Genomic DNA, 16,860 nt, shown 5'->3' with positions numbered 1-16,860 from the left:
GCAAGTTAAAATGTGAATATCTTTCCGTGGTTTACGTTTGTTTTTAGTGGGAAGCGAGAGCACAGACAGTAAATCCCGCCCACTACATTTGATTGGGTAAAGCTGCTTCCTGATCTGAAGGCACGCCCACTTATAGGCCAGTGCGTACACGTTATGACGAACCCCCCCGACAGATTCAAGCGGAGAGCAGAATCTGTTCTTGAGAGATTAATAAGCCCACAACTATTTTATTTTTAATGCAATTTTTTTGAGTTTTTGATTTTCTTTTCTTCTTTTCTCTGAAATTCTTTTTAAAAATGTTGTTTTAAAATTCTGAAAAATCTATTTATACTTTTGGAAAAAGTAGGAAATGTAAAAATGTTTAATTTTCTCAAGACCCATGAAAATAAATCAGCGACCCACTGCAATAAACAACAACAATTATGTACTAAAACTACACCCATTACACACACAATACACAGCTACAAAATACGTATGTTTTTGCAATGCTTCAGCAAAGCAGGGGCACATTGTTATTTACAGCAAAAGCTAAGAAGAGAGGAGGTTGCCAGGGCAGGGAGAGTGACACAAATATACACATTGTCATGTGGGAGCTGGCCAGTTCAGCCACAGTCTGGTGGCCACTGGACACCTCCCTGGAGGCCTTGTTCAAAGGCACTTTGATAGTAGCTGAAAGGAGAGCACAACTTTATTTATTTCCCCCCAACTAGTTCTCTACATCTTATAGCCCGAGTCTCACCGAAATCCATCCTCGAACAAGACCACTGAGCACAAGCCTGTCTGTATTACCCATTGTAAGATGCCCTGATTAGAGTGATGTAGAGCAGTGGTTTTCAACCTTTTTCATGCCAACGGACCCCTAAATTGATATACATGTGGCCGCGGACCCCAATTTGAAAATCTTTTGTGCCAGGGACCCCCAGAAGCAAAGAAATCATTTAATTTTCGCTTTAAAAAAAATATATATATATTCAAAGATATGCACACTTTTTCAAGGTTTTTTGAATAGCCAAAGCTAAGTTGGTTAAAATGATTTTAAATAATTTTGCTAGGGACCCCCTGGTACTCCCTCAAGGACCACTGGTGGTCCCCGGACCACTGGTTGAAAACCACTGATGTAGAGTAATAGATTCGTTTCTGTCGGGCCGAAACCTCTTATCTCCATATTTTAACTTTTAGTGTTTTTTCATGAATTAACGCCCTACTCGATCATACTACAAAAGCATCAAAAGTAGCAGATCCGCAAGCTCGAAACAGGCTTTGAGCTTGTCGATCTGCTACTTTTGCTATTTTTGAATTTGAATCCTGAATAAAGTAACAGTTTTGGACATATGTGGTTTCCACCCGACAGAGACGCTATAGTGAACAAGAAGATGGTGTCTGCTGGGCCAATTGTTTTCTCTAGTGTTACCAGGACTTACTATTCAAATGACAATTCAGTTCGCCTCAAGTCAGACCAAAGACATTGGGCCCTATCTTGACCAAGAGTGGCTAAACCCACTATATGTGGATTTAGCATTGCACACACATCACCCACACATTGCTGGTTATAGAGAACTTTAAATTACAGCACATTATCACTTGTGTTCTGGATTAATTAAACGAAATGGTCTGGTGTGATTATAGCAAACGCAGATCAAAGACATTGTATTTGTCTTTGATAAGCTTAACTGGCAACTGCTGATAAAAACACAATTTATTAACACAAGGATTTAACAGTCACACTTTTGTGGATTACAGTAAAATGGATTAATGAAACTGAATGGAGCAAATGGCATCGCGCACGATGCACGGCCCAAATCATTGTCTTCTTTGAATAGACTATCATCTTATATCTTAATTGACACAAGGAATTGACTCTCTCACGTCTGCTGATTATAGGACAATTAGAATCACAGAGATTCGTTGAGAATGAGGAGAGAGGGAGCCTCTGAATGTTGTGCCGTTGTGCGCCTAACCGAGTCCAGACATTACCATTGCAGGCTCGCAGTCTGCATAATGTATAGCGGGTACTGGTAGTGCAGCCGTAAGGTACCGTTTAGGGACAGTGCCAGCTGCCTTGTGCGTAATTCACGGGTAACGGGTAAGGCTAACGGATAAGGCTTCGCCCAAGTTGGGCCCTTAAATCTCAAGCCCATCTCTGTTCTCATGATCACGCAAGTCAAGTTGCCGTCAAGAAAGAAATGGATTTCTGTGAGTCCTGTCCTCACTGCTTTGAACATATGAAGTGCATTGACCTTGAGCTTACGTCCACAGTAGGAGACAGGGATACATTTTGTAAAAATAAAAGTGCCCCATGCTGTGGGTTGTTTGTACACTTGTGTGTCTGTGTGTGTGTGTGTGTGTGTGTGTGTGTGTGTGTGTGTGTGTGTGTGTGTGTGTGTGTGTGTGTGTGTGTGTGTGTGTGTGTGTGTGTGTGTGTGTGTGTGTGTGTGTGTGTGTTGGGGGGGGCATAAATATATTGGCTGTCACTTCAAAATAAAAGCCCTAGTTCCAGAGATAAAATGGGGGTATGTGAATAATGTATGAGAGATGGGAGTTGGATGACAGGCTGTGTCATTCGCTTCCACTCTGATCTCTGCTCCACATCTCACAGCTCATTAAAAGCGATCTAGTGCCGCCGCCGACCGAAAAAACTGAGAGACGGAGGGATGGTTGGATGGAAAGAATGAGGAGAAGAAGGTGTGGATGGGTAAAGAGGGGGTGAGAGCCAGTGTTGCCAGATTTTGCGGGGGAAATAAGCGACCAGGTCTATGAAAACAAGTCCAAAAGAAGCAACTAGGCTACTTGAAAATAGCCGATCTACAAGCTCACAACGCGTTGCGATGTGACGCGTTTGTGAGCTTGTAGATCTGCTATTTTTAAAAAAAACCACACATTTTGCTATGGGGGGTCCCTGGCACAAAAAAATAGTTTCAGATGGGGGGTCTGCGGACAAATACATATTAATCTGGGGGTCCTTGCCATGAAAATGTTTGAGGAATAAAGCATTAGGAGTAAACATTAGGAATAAAGCCCAAATAAGCAACTACACTTTAGAAACAAGCCCAAAAAAACACAACCAATATATTACCAATGTTTACAAGCAATCTCACTTCACAGAAAATACAAGCCCAATGTCGCTTATAATAAGCGGACATGGCAACACTGGTGAAAGCGAGTGGATGGGGAAACGAACAGGGGCCACAGTTGGCAGGAAGGCGGGACTGATGTGTGGATGGAGGAAGGGGTGGTTTAAATAAGACGAGGAGGGATTTGTCACCTCCTTCCTTCTTCTAAAGAAGAGAAGAGTTCAAGGTGAGAGGGACTGAATCGAGGAGAGAGCGAGAGAAAGAAAGAATGATAGTCACAGAGAGAGAGAGAGAGAGAGAGAGAGAGAGAGAGAGAGAGAGAGAGAGAAGGGTGAGAAATGGAGTGATAGAATCACACAGAGGAAGATATAATCTCAGAGAGGCAGAGAGAAAGGGATAACATCACAGAGAGAGAGAGAGAGAGAGAGAGAGAGAGAGAGAGAGAGAGAGAGAGAGAGAGAGAGAGAGAGAGAGAGAGAGAGAGAGAGAGAGAGAGAGAGAGAGAGAGAGAGAGAGAGAGAGAGAGAGAGAGAGAGAGAGAAACAGCAGAGAACGCAGAAGAGAACGCAGAGGTGGGAAGTTTTTATTAGCCCCTTGGGGATTTTTATCTCACCTGCACAATCACATTTTATCTTTACTTGCATTTGTGGGTTTTAGTATTTTATACGCACAGACAAGCTCTAAGTGGCAGAACCTCACAGGGGTGATGGAGGTGGGTTTCAGTGCACAATCAGAAAGAGAGAGAGAGAGAGAGAGAGGGAGAGAGAGAGAGAGAGAGGGATGAAATCACACAGAGAGAGACAAAGGGGGTATAATGGTACAGCAACAGAAAAGGATAGAATCGCAGAGACAGAGACAAACAGGGGGATAGAATGGGAATAGAGAGAGGTAGACAATTGCAGATAAATCCTCCCTCTCTCTTACTGCAGCAGAGGGCGAGAGCTTCCATGGAGCATTGAGTTGCCATGGAAGGCCTTCATTTCAAATCTGTCTTCCGTTTTCTAAAACATCGCCAAGCCTTCTTGCAAGCAAGTGTGCAGAGCAGACAAACAGAATGCATCCGTCTTTTCCTCGTCTTGACGTTCAGATAAAAACAAACACGATTGATATTATCTGAAGTCTTCAGTCTTGGCGCATAGACCAGACCAGTGAATCTGGGTACTATATGACATACACACCCCTTCTTGGGCATAGAGTAAATTCAACACATTCTCACCGGATCAATTGATATACGAACAGACAGTGACAGATAGATAGTTAGATAGATAGATATACAGTAGAGAGACAGACTAGCCTCGCGTAACCAGACTATATCACTGCGTGGATAGGAGTCTGGTGCTTCTATGAGGACGTTTTTTTCCCAAGGGGCGGGATCAAAACAATGGCTCTGGACCTACAACTACCAATTACAGTCTCCCATATTTGAATACTGGGCCCTGATTGGTCACCCCAGACTTCGGGAACAGGAAATGGATTCACAACGGAGCGGGGCCAGACCCAAATCGCAGAGGGCAATTATTTTTTTGCACTGACGTTTCTTTGACTGAAATCTCAGACTTAGGTCACATAGTCTTGCCTTTAGATGTGAGAGGGTGCCGGACTTTAGTAGTTTCAAAGTCTGTGCAAAGTCTTCTAGTGTCTGGTAGATGTGAGAGAGTGTCATACTCTGGTCTTTTAAAAGTCTTTTCACAGTCTCATGGCAGGCATGTATACCTGCGTCCCTGTCATCTTAAAGCCCCTTTTTTTTGGTTTTATCTCATCTGTGTTTGTGTTAAATCAGGTATAAACCCCAGTCACCTTTGACGAACTTTGAATACCACCGTTCACTTTGCTTAAAGTCAGGGTTAAGGCAGGACCAAAGTGTGAGGAATGCTAAATTGTAGTTTTAACTTCTGAAACATAGGTTGCCATTACAAGTTACACATAGTAATACCGTATATCTCTGCTGTCCGGTAGAAACCAGCTAACTCCAAAATGTAAATGTTTCAGGAAATGACAAAAACAAAACAAAAAGTGGAGTTAGGAGGTTTTGTTCATCATTGCTAAGTATGGCTGAATGGACCTCCAAGCTCACAATGAGGTTGGAGGTCAAAAGGGGGTGGAGCCTGGAGTCAGCAAAACCAGCAAAACTCCACCCCCCTTTGGTGGACTTAGCTGGTTTAGCAGAAAGTTTGAGGATCCAATGGAGTTAAGGCCTTTGCAGACAGGGTGCGATTGGTCAGTCAGTTTTTACCGCATGCGAAAAGATGCACGAATTGAACTGGGTTCGATTGAAAAAAAAGGGTGTTCAATAGCACTGATTTATGGAAAAAAATGCAAAAGCGGAAAAATTGAGTTAGCTGGTTTCTGCCGGACAGCAACGAATTATGCTGATAACAAGCCAAGCCAAACGTTAAACTTTTAGTCTTACAATTCAGTTCAGCAGTTCTTTTTTTGTCCCCCTTAAACTTTATCCTGGCATCAATCTAAAGAGTCAGACGGGTAGAACAAGACAGATGGACCGGTATCTACTGTATGTAGGTAGACAGACAGACAGGCAAATAGATGTATCTGTCTGGCTTCATCTGGATGAATGGGTGGATAGGTGGACGGGTGGATGAATGGACAGTCAACCATCCAGTAAACACACCATTTATTACCACACAGACAGGGAGCAGTGGGGAAAAAGTACTCAAATGTTTTACTAATAGTAAAAGAATCAATACTGCATGTAGAAATACTCTGTTACAAGTTAAAGTCCGGCATTAAGAATTTACTTGAGTAAAAGTACAAAAGTATTCGTATCAAAATGTAGTATAAAAGTATAAAAAATATAAAGTACCCATTCTGCAGAATGTCCCATTTCACAAGTTTTCAAATAAAAATCATTTGAAAATAGCAGATCTACAAGCTCACAATGCGCCGCGATGCGACGCATTGTGAGCTTGTAGATCTGCTATTGTGCTGTATGATCTGATGTATGTATGGCTGCAGTGGTTAATGTATGTTTTGTAATAATACTGGAAATACTCAAGTAAAGTAAAAAATACCTCAAAACTGTACGTATGTACAGTACTTGAGTAAATGTACTTAGTTACTGTGGTATATGGACAGTGTGCAAGTCAAAACATATTAAGAAATATACTAAAGCTAAAGTAAACACCATATATAAATGATAAGTTCTGTGTGTTGTAGACGGAGTCTAACTGTATGCATATTGGCCTACTCAAGTGACCTTTGTTGTTTACTCAGATCCTGGCTAGCTCTGCTATTCAGGGACTGGGGTGACATCTAATCAGGTAGAGAGACAGTAGTCTACCATTTGTCAATGATCAAAGATCTCCTTAATCAACAGGTGGGGGCTCTCCCCCACCCCACAGGCTGTATGCAAATGTTAGCTACCTACGGTGTATAAAGAAGTGACTGCAACATTATTAGTTAGTACTGCCAGGCCGTGAGGCTGGACAGGAGCTCTGCTCCTGGATGATATGCTGCTGCTGCGATGCTGTACTTGCGATGCTGTTTGTTTGATGCTGAATAAATGACCATGGAAACTGGGAACCCCTGACGTCTGCTCTCTGCTTCTTCTCCTCTTCATTATTACCACCAACGGGCCTGATAACACGCAGTTAATGCCTCAAATACACGACATATTTGGCGGGCCAGCTCCATCGTTGTGCATACTTTTGCGAGTGTGTGCTTCGATTAAAGAACCTGTGTATTTTGAGGTGGCCGCAGTAGCGGGCCTGTGAGGAGAATCGGACCCGTGGGAGTCTTCCTACGGCGAGGAGGTCCACCGCGGAGCGACCGTGGAGGCGTCAGAGCGACCTACGATGATGGACCTCGCAACGGCGACGCTGTGATGACTGCCGACCGCCTCATGACCTGATCTCATATGGCTGCTACGACGCATCTACTCTTCTCATGGAGACGGAGGAGCGGACAACTTTCTGTGTCGAAGTTATCCGTGGGGGGAGGTGGTGTGAGAATGGAGCGGCTATTTTTTGGCTGGGACGAGGATACCATCTGGAACTGCGCTCAGCTTTTCTGCTGGGTGCGTGGACATTGAGCTAGAGGCGACGAAAGCAGCATTATCGGATGGGAACAATGAACAATGCAGGAGAGAGGTTGTATTTAGTGATAAAGTGATTTAAACCACGGAGCGCTATTTTTGTTGCCGTGCGTAAAAGTGTGAAGTGAGGATTTTGTTATTCTGGTCTATAGGGTTAAATGTGGAGTTTTTGAGGGCGATTCCCTTATGTTTTTTGTTTTTTATTTGCGCGAGGAGTTTGCGACAACAGCTGAACCTATCATATTAGGGTGGGCGTGTGTTATGGTCCCTTTCCAGGTAAAGGAGACATTCGTTCATACCACAGGATGTTATGGTTTGCTGTGCACATTTTATTCTAGAGTTTAAAGTAAACAGAAAGGCCTGCACACTGATTAGAAGGGGAAATGCATACTGGATGCGACGTGAGTTTAAGTTTAAGTTTTCGTTAAGTAAGCGACTGAGATTGATAATGAGCGGCGAAGGGGGCTAAGAGCGACGGCAGACAGAAGGAGAGATCGATGCGCTGAAGAGCATATAAGATGTATTTTCTCTGCGAATAAGATTTTATTTTTATTCTGAAATTTGATGTAAACCACTGTATGACTATTGTGTAATTTCTATTCCTGTATCTAAGTTGTTCTGTCTCATGTGTTGTTTGTGTTGAATCTGCTGAATGTCCTTTTGTTAAACTTCCAGTCATTGGTCATGGGGGGTGTAGTAGAAGGAAGGTTGTTTTTTGGTGTTTTCTCTTGCAAACTGTTTATTCAATATACCTGGTTGCGAAAGAAATTAAATTCTTCCGTGGGGGGAAGTTGTGTGGTATATGGACAGTGTGCAAGTCAAAACATATTAAGAAATATACTAAAGCTAAAGTAAACACCATATATAAATGATAAGTTCTGTGTGTTGTAGACGGAGTCTAACTGTATGCATATTGGCCTACTCAAGTGACCTTTGTTGTTTACTCAGATCCTGGCTAGCTCTGCTATTCAGGGACTGGGGTGACATCTAATCAGGTAGAGAGACAGTAGTCTACCATTTGTCAATGATCAAAGATCTCCTTAATCAACAGGTGGGGGCTCTCCCCCACCCCACAGGCTGTATGCAAATGTTAGCTACCTACGGTGTATAAAGAAGTGACTGCAACATTATTAGTTAGTACTGCCAGGCCGTGAGGCTGGACAGGAGCTCTGCTCCTGGATGATATGCTGCTGCTGCGATGCTGTACTTGCGATGCTGTTTGTTTGATGCTGAATAAATGACCATGGAAACTGGGAACCCCTGACGTCTGCTCTCTGCTTCTTCTCCTCTTCATTATTACCACCAACGGGTCTGATAACACGCAGTTAATGCCTCAAATACACGACATTACTTTACACCACAGAGAGAGAGAGAGAGAGAGAGAGAGACGCACACGCACACGCACACGCACACGCACACACACACAGTGTTAAACAAAGTGTTTAATGCCATACCTGCTCCGATGACTTCCTCAATTTTCACCCCGGAGGGGTCGATTTCCTTGGCGAACTCGTGGACCGCCTCGTTGGGGTCCTCGTACGTGAAGGGGTCTATGTAGATCTTGACCCCCGGTGAACTGTGACCCTCGGAGAGGGTGGGGAAGGTCACGGTGGGGGCGGTGCCATTGAACATGTCAGGCCTCAGTGTCACCTCTGCAGGGAGAGGGCAGAGTGTCAGGAAATATAAATAAATGATACGTAGCCTGCCAGTTATTTCAGGCAGTATACACTGGAGAGGTTACGTGCATGCTCATTACTGTGTGGCTGTATACAGCGTCATGCAAGACCCATACGTCATACACTGACGTGGCAATCAGCTGTCCAATTGGGCGGGTTACTTAAAGAGGTGGTGCCATGGTTTTGCACTTTTTCTTTATCATAATACAACAGGTGTGGGCATGAGGAGGAGGAGGGACTAGGACAGGTGGGTGGTGCTAAGGTGGTGGAGGAGGTGCTAAGGTGAGAAATGGGTATACTTAATGAACTGGAGGTGTGTCCACATAAAAACATAATTTTAACACTTTCTGTACACTTTTTTGAAAAAAATCTTCCTCCTAGTATAACCATAATACCTGATGATTATGTTTTAGGGGGGGGATCACTGAAAATCACGGCACCCCGTCTTTAAGTTCAACTGCGTTCCTTCTGCTTGTGTGTTATGGTTGTTGTCATGCAGCGTTTGCTCCCACCAGTGTTGATTTCGTCAACTAAAACTATGATGAAAAATGTTTGTTGACTACTTTTTTTCACTGACAAATACTAAATAAATACTAAATAAAAACTAAGCTATGACGACTAAAACTAAGACTAAATATACTGACAATTTCGTCAACAAATAGTGGTTCTAAAGCTCTTTTTCTTTTTTTTTTAAATTTTATCCCACGATTTTTGTAACCCATTTTTTTTCACCCGGTGCCAATTTCCTAAGTGATCCTGGGCGCTACACCAGCCCTACACCAGCGCTACACCAGTCCCCCTCTAAAGCTCTTTTTCATGTCAAGGACCCCCAAAATGATATGTATTTGGGCTGCGGACCCCCAGAAATAATGTTGTGCCATGCAGGGATCTGCTATTTTTGAATAGCCAAAGTATAGAATATGGTTAAAGTGGTTAAAACGATTGTGACGCTACATTAACACATTTTGCTGGGGACCCCCTGGTACCCCCCCCCCCACCCCACTTTGAGAACCAATGGTATATACTGTATGTACTGTATGAAAGTACTGTAGTACTACTGTAGATAACAGTACCTCCTCCTGGGTTGTACTGCTGCAGTTTGTCACCATAAACGCTCTCCTTCAACTGTCTCCTCCTGTAGAACAAGCACACAGAACACATTACTGTAGGGTGGAAAAAAATTACCTTTGTTCCAATGGAAACAATGTAGTTATTATTTAGTATGAACAAAGAAATATGAATAAAAACTCACTGACACACTTAAAACACTTTCACTTTCGCTACTTTTTTTGTGACACTATTGTAGGCGTTAATTTACGGGGGGGGGGGATTTTTTTTAAAAAGTTTAAATATGTAGATACAGCAATGATATTACATGTATAACAGTTTTGTGCTCACAAAGGGACATGCTGGCTTCTATGGAATCCGAATGAAATCAGTCGTGGCGACTGAGAACTTGAATCCATGTGAATAGATAAACAACAGTGTTGTGGTCACACACGGACATGCATATAAAGAGAGGGACAGACAGCCAAATGGACAGCTGGGTGGACATGTGGACATGTGGAGGAGGACAGATGGTGTTTACAGTATATAAAACAAACATTTATAGAGATATGGTGTGTGTGTGTGTGTGTGTGTGTGTGTGTGTGTGTGTGTGTGTGTGTGTGTGTGTGTGTGTGTGTGTGTGTTACCTGGTACAGATGATGGCGATAGCCACCAGGGAGACGATACACACTCCACCGACTAATGAACCTGCTATCAGGGAAAGCTGCTGTCCGAGCTCTGACTTATACTCATCTGGAGGAACACACACACACACACACACACACACACACACACACACACACACACACACACACACACACACACACACACACACACACACACACACACACACACACACACACACACACACACACACACACAAGCTTGAAGCGCGGTGCGGAAAATGTATATTCAAAGATTTGCACAAATGTTCACGATTTTTAAAAACAAAATGCAGATCTACAAGCTCATGTGCGGCTTGCTGCCGCACTATGAGCTTATATATCTGCTATTTTTTGAATAGCCAAAGAAATCTTAAAATGACGTTCCCGGATTAAATGGGTTAAGATTACCCACTATGTTACCATTTGTCCCACACATACAATACAAATCCAAGCCACGCCCCCATACCACCGCCTTACCGTCAGTAAGTGTCTGGAAGAGCATGTCTTTGCTGTAGGCTCCGTAGCCGGCCACGGTGCGGGCCCTCACCTGGACCACATAGCCCGTTCCCGGCCTCAGGCCCTCCAGAACCACACTGGAGGTCCCGCTCTGGACCACCGAAGTGTTCAGCACAGACGACTGGGCCTGGGGAGGGTTGTTGTTAGGATAGGAGGAGGAGAGGGATATTTTAAATCATTGATTCTTAAAGTGGGGTACGGGGACCCCCAGGGGTCCTTGGGGGGGGGTACCAGGGGGTCCCCAGCTAAATTAGTTACAATTAGTTACTAAATTAGCATCACAATCATTTTAACCACTTTAACCATATGTTATACTTTGGCTATTCAAAAATAGCAGATATACAAGCCGTAAGCAAGGAAATACTTCGTTTTGTTCTTACTTTCGGTTCAATTTATTTATTAAGTAGCCGTGTAATAAGCGGGATAATTGACGGGTAGTTGGTCATTATTGATAAATAAATCCCTTCAGGGTGATTAGGCACCTCCGCTACACGTCGGTGCCTAATCACCCTGTCGGGATTTATTTATCAATAATGGCTACCCGTCAATTATCCCTTGCTTAACATAGTCAAGTCTGTTAGTTGCTGATGCTATTGTGGTTTCGGGAACTGCAAGGCTCAGCTGTTTGCAAGCCGTACAGGTTGTTGTTGTCTGAACTGTTGAGTGGGACATGGACGCCAGGAGGGCCAGCTGTCCCATTAGTCGGTCGCTGAAATCAATAGTAAGGTAATGGTAAGATGAGATGTTGAAAGGATAAGTGTGAGCCTTAGGGAAACATCTGTGTGCAGAGGTAATACACCCTGTTTAGTCTAATATCCAACCCTTTTTTTCTTTTTGTACACGCTGCTCATGCTATGAACGAAAAGCAATCATTTCACTACATCCTGCGTGTAGTGAAAAAATAACCAGAAAGCAAAAAAAGGATACTACATGTCTCACATATTATAATACATGAAACACATTACAATAAGTGAGAAATGTATTTGAGAATTTTACTAGGTCTGCTTCTGCAATTTTTTTCAAATCGTGAAAATTTGTGCAAATCTTTGAATACTGTATATATATATATTTTTTTAAAGCGAAAATTTTTAACACAAATCTTTGCTTCTGGGGGGTCCCTGGAACTACATATTTTGAGATGGGGGTCCGCGGCCAAATACATATCATTTTGGGGGTCCTTGACATGAAAAGGTTTGAGAACCACTGATTATAGCAACATATTTTTTTTCAAAAAACAGTTAGGATTTAGAAGACATTTGTAGAATCCCCAGAAGCAAAGATTTGAGTTACAAATGTTCGCTTTAAAAATATACAGTATACTCAAAGATTTGCTGAAATCTTCATGATTATTATATATTTTTTGCAGATCTACAAGTTCTTGTAGATCTTGTAGATCTGCTGTTTCTGAAAGTTTCCCGGTCTTAATGGGTTAAAGCAGACATTGAGCAGGTGGAGGTGGGTGAATAAAGCAACCAAACTGATGATGACACACAGAGAACAGCAGCAGGAGAGCAGCCTCACAGTGCTCTAAGTGGGGTTGAGTACGTTGTGTAAACACTTGACATTATGCTGTGTGTGAATGATGATTTGTCTGCTTGATTGGTTGGCGCTTGTTGAAGTGGTCCAATCATCAGGTTGTTTCTGGACTGAACCAGCGTCACATATAGATAGAGAGAGACTTGCGTCACTCTTTGATCTCGCCACAAAGCGGGATGTTGCCTCCTGTATAGTTCCAAACATTGGAACTTCCTCACTGACATTTTACTGCTTTGCTCCATCCTTATGCCTCTATTCTCTGTGTCAAGTCCTCCAGCTGCCTTTTGCCATTCCTCTCTCTCTCTATTCAACACCAACAGCAGTCTCTGTCTCTCTCTCTCTCTCTCTCTCTCTCTCTCTCTCTCTCTCTCTCTCTCTCTCTCTCTCTCTCTCTCTCTCTCTCTCTCTCTCTCTCTCTCTCTCCATCTCTCTCCCTCTCTCCTCCCGTCATCCCTCTATCCTTCAGCCAACTTTCGTCCATCTACTGTACCAACTGTATCCTTCCTCTCCCTCTCTCCTTCTCTCTATCTCTTTGTCTGCTTGCTCTCCCTCTTGTCTGGTTTACTCTCATCTACCTTCCCTTCCTTTCTTCCTAAACCTCTCTGCCCTAAAGATGGTTAACGGGTTATTGTGGTGAATTAGACACAGTGCAGAAAAAAAAACGTCTCCCCCCCACACACACACACACACACACTCACACACACACACACGCGCACACACACACACACACACACGCACACACGCACGCACGCACGCACGCACGCACGCACGCACGCACGCACGCACGCACGCACGCACGCACGCACGCACGCACGCACGCACGCACGCACGCACACACACACACACACACACACACACACAGTCGCACACTCATAAACACCCACACATCCTATACCGTGAAAACCGTTCTTGAGATTTAACCCATTCAATCCGGGAACGCATCTGTGTCATTTTTAGATGTCTTTGGCTATTCAAAAATAGCAGATATGCAAGCTCATAGCGCGACACTGAGTGCCGCGCTATGAGCTTGTGTAGAAGCTTGTAGATCTGCTGATTTTCTTTTAAAACGTGAAAATCTCTGCAAATCTTTGATGGCTTGCGGCCAAATACATACTATTTTTAGGGGTCCTTGACATGAAAAAGTTTGAGCACCACTGATATTTAGCATAGCAACATACTGTAGGTTTTTCAGAAACCTGTTTTCTGATTTAGAAGACATTTGTAGATGCGATCCCGGATTGAATGGGTTAATAGGAATGGGTAGCTCATTATAGACAACAGACCTTTCACCTTACCTTCCCCCTACTTGCACCCCCCCCCCCCCCCCCACCCCCTTCAACACCCAGCCCTCCCCCCTCACTCGTTCTCTGCTCCCCCTCTCTCTCTCTCCGATAATAACGATAATGAGCTTTACTACTGTATGGTGCCCTGATAGAGAAAGAAAGGTATAGCTAAAGGCCAGGGGAAACGCTGGGGGAGGGGCCTGCTGTTACGCTTATACAAAAGTATTTGTGTGAAATATGCTCCTACAGACTCTGCTCACACCGTGATAAAGACAAAACAAAAATAAAGATATGATAAAACAACGTTAGGAGACGATGAGTAAAAAATTGGCAGCGATAAGTAATAAAGTGACATGTTTTTATATACTGTAACATGTATCAAGTAGAGTGTGTGTCAGTGCATAAAGTGTAGACCAGTGGTTCTCAAACTTTTTCATGTCAGGGACCCCTAAAATGATATGTATTTGGCCGCGGACCCCCATCTCAAAATATTTTCTTCCAGGGACCCCCCAGAAGTAAAGATTTGAGTTACAAATGTTAGCTTTACAAATATATATATTCAAAGGTTTGCACAAATGTTCAAGATTTTTCAAAAATAGCAGATCTACAAGCTCATAGCGCGGCACTCGGTGCCGCACTATGAGCTTGTATATCTGCTATTTTTGAATAGCCAAAGAACAATTTAGGATTGGGAAAAGACATGATACTGTACATGCAGAAGAAATGGGTGGCCAAAGTATTATACATACATGTAGCAGTGCAAAGATATTACAATGATATACTGAATTGCAGCAATTCTGAGCTAGATACAGTCCAAAAAGCGTAATAAAATGTGCAGGAGATGTGCAAAGAGAGAGGTTGAGGACACAGGAGCGTCAGGACGATGATGGTGCAAGGAGGGGATGCTGAAGGAGAAGAAGAATAGGCGTGGAGAGAAGGAATGGGAGAAGGAATGGTGGGGACAGGTCAGGAGAAAGGGGGAGGCATTAAGCCTAATGGGGTTGGCACTGCATCGGGAGGCAGAGGGTGTTTAAGTACTTAAGTAGAACTGCAGTACTTTGTTGATTTAAGTACCAGTGGCGGAACAAGTCAAAACCAAGCCGGGGGGGGGGGGGCAGAGTGTATTATTGCTACAGCGTTGCAACAGGTGGAGGATGAGAGCGAACACACTATGCATGTTTTGGGAAGTTTAGACATTGCTTGTTCCCTTTTTTCTGTCTTCAATTTTTTTATGTTTATATCCCCCGATTCTGCTCATGATTAGGCTACTACGTTGACAATGCTGCACCTGTACTCACTGTTGACATGTGACTGATGATGATTTAATGGCCGGCAGTGGACAGCTGTTGATGACGAGTGTACCCAGAATTCATTTGGAGACAATGGAGGCGATTCAATTGTAAATTTGCATGTTGTAAGTTAACTGTGAGTTAACCTAGTTTGACCCTATAGTTGAGGTAAATTATGTGTTTTCTATCAAAGCAAAAGCGGCTTTTATATCGAAGTTGGAAGTAGCAAGAGGAAACATCACTTGTGCCTGTCTCCATAAAATACTGATGGAGCTGTAAGTCAGCTCCCCTTTTATAGCTAACTGCAAATAAACCAACTACTCATGCAAAACAACATTTCAATATTATCCCTTTTTTAATCTATGGTCATGACGCATAAATCAACTTTGTCAATTTACTACCGACCGTGACTATAATCCCATAGGCGTACGATTGAATGCAGTAACTGAGGGTTATGGTGGCAACGCTTTAAAAGCGACAATGTTTCACCTTTCAAACCAATGTGTTAAGTTTTATGGGCCCATATCCGACACGCCATGGGGGCGGGGCCTGTGCACTGCGCACAGTCCTCACATAAAATAAAGGTCAATGTGACAGTACCCCCCCCCAGCACCCCGTGAAGCTCTGCCACTGCTAAGTGCATTTAACTTTTTGTGTATTTTCGTAAATTAATTCATTCTGTGCCATTGACGTCGCCGACGTACATATTATCATAAACCCAGATCGCCATTGACGTCGCCGACGTCCGTTTTTGAAAAACGTCCAGAACCCAAGATAACGTGATCCGAAGATGTGCTGCTCCATTCACTTCTTGGTTAACTTATTACTTAAAAATCCTGTATCTCGGCTCCTGTGTACTTTTTTTTTTTACTATGTATTTTTGGCAGACATGCTATTTTCAAAGGTGGAATTAAGGGAACGGGAGGTCGCGATGACATTTTTTTTTTTTTTGCGGAAGCACAGTGAAACCCGCTGTGATTAGCAACCATCAGGGGATCGATCATACTGGAGATAAATATTCTGTGACTACTTGAAAATCTAAGAAAAATCAAAAAATCTCTGGCACTGGGCATGGGCAAACACAGCCAGAAATAAGTCTGGCACTCGCCCTACTTTACAGTGTCACACAAAAGCATCAAAAGTAGCAGATCTACAAGCTCGACACGTTTTGAGCGTGTCGATCCGCTACTTTAGCTATTTTTGAATTTGAATCCTGAAAAGTAACAGTTTTGGACAAATGAGATTTCCACCCGACAGACACTTAGTTCTTTATGTTTATTTGTGTCTACCTTCACTTTTGCCCTACACTACAATTTGAAATGTTGAAATGAAATGCCATGGATAATCCAGGGAGAGATGTGAGGGAGGTGAAGAAAGAAGGTGAGGAGATTTTGATAAGGGGAGAAGAGTGTGTGTGTGTGTGTGTGTGTGTGTGTGTGTGTGTGTGTGTGTGTGTGTGTGTGTGTGTGTGTGTGTGTGTGTGTGTGTGTGTGTGTGTGTGTGTGTGTGTGTGTGTGTGTGTGTGTGTGTGTGTGTGTGTGTGTGTGTGTCTGTGTCTGTGTCTGTGTGTGTCTGTCTGTGTGTGTCTGTGTGTCTGTGTGTGAACCACAATGTTTGATATTGCAACATCCCCAGGCGGCTCTTGTTTCATTTAGCATGCTGTCGCTGACAGCGTATAGCCCAGAACCTTCAGAAATCACACAGTAACTATACTATACCTGCAAGA

At 43.3% G+C, this 16,860-nt stretch overlaps 1 pseudogene across 1 annotated transcript in view; it reads right to left on the bottom strand.

The window, feature by feature from the left end:
• The window catches only part of LOC308086988 (ephrin type-B receptor 1-like), a 68,303-nt pseudogene that overhangs the window by 11,195 nt on the left and 40,248 nt on the right, over window positions 1-16,860 (bottom strand). The window contains exons 9-12 of the transcript in view: window positions 10,988-11,153; window positions 10,493-10,598; window positions 9,872-9,933; window positions 8,577-8,774 (exon numbers count right to left, since the gene is read on the bottom strand). The product of the transcript in view is annotated as an ephrin type-B receptor 1-like (transcript). The remainder of the gene's footprint in view (window positions 1-8,576; window positions 8,775-9,871; window positions 9,934-10,492; window positions 10,599-10,987; window positions 11,154-16,860) is intronic.

Source organism: Gymnoscopelus braueri (genome assembly GCF_963280865.1).
Source record: "Gymnoscopelus braueri genome assembly, chromosome: 6".
Classification (NCBI taxonomy): domain Eukaryota; kingdom Metazoa; phylum Chordata; class Actinopteri; order Myctophiformes; family Myctophidae; genus Gymnoscopelus; species Gymnoscopelus braueri.
This window is presented reverse-complemented; position numbering and strand designations above follow the sequence as displayed.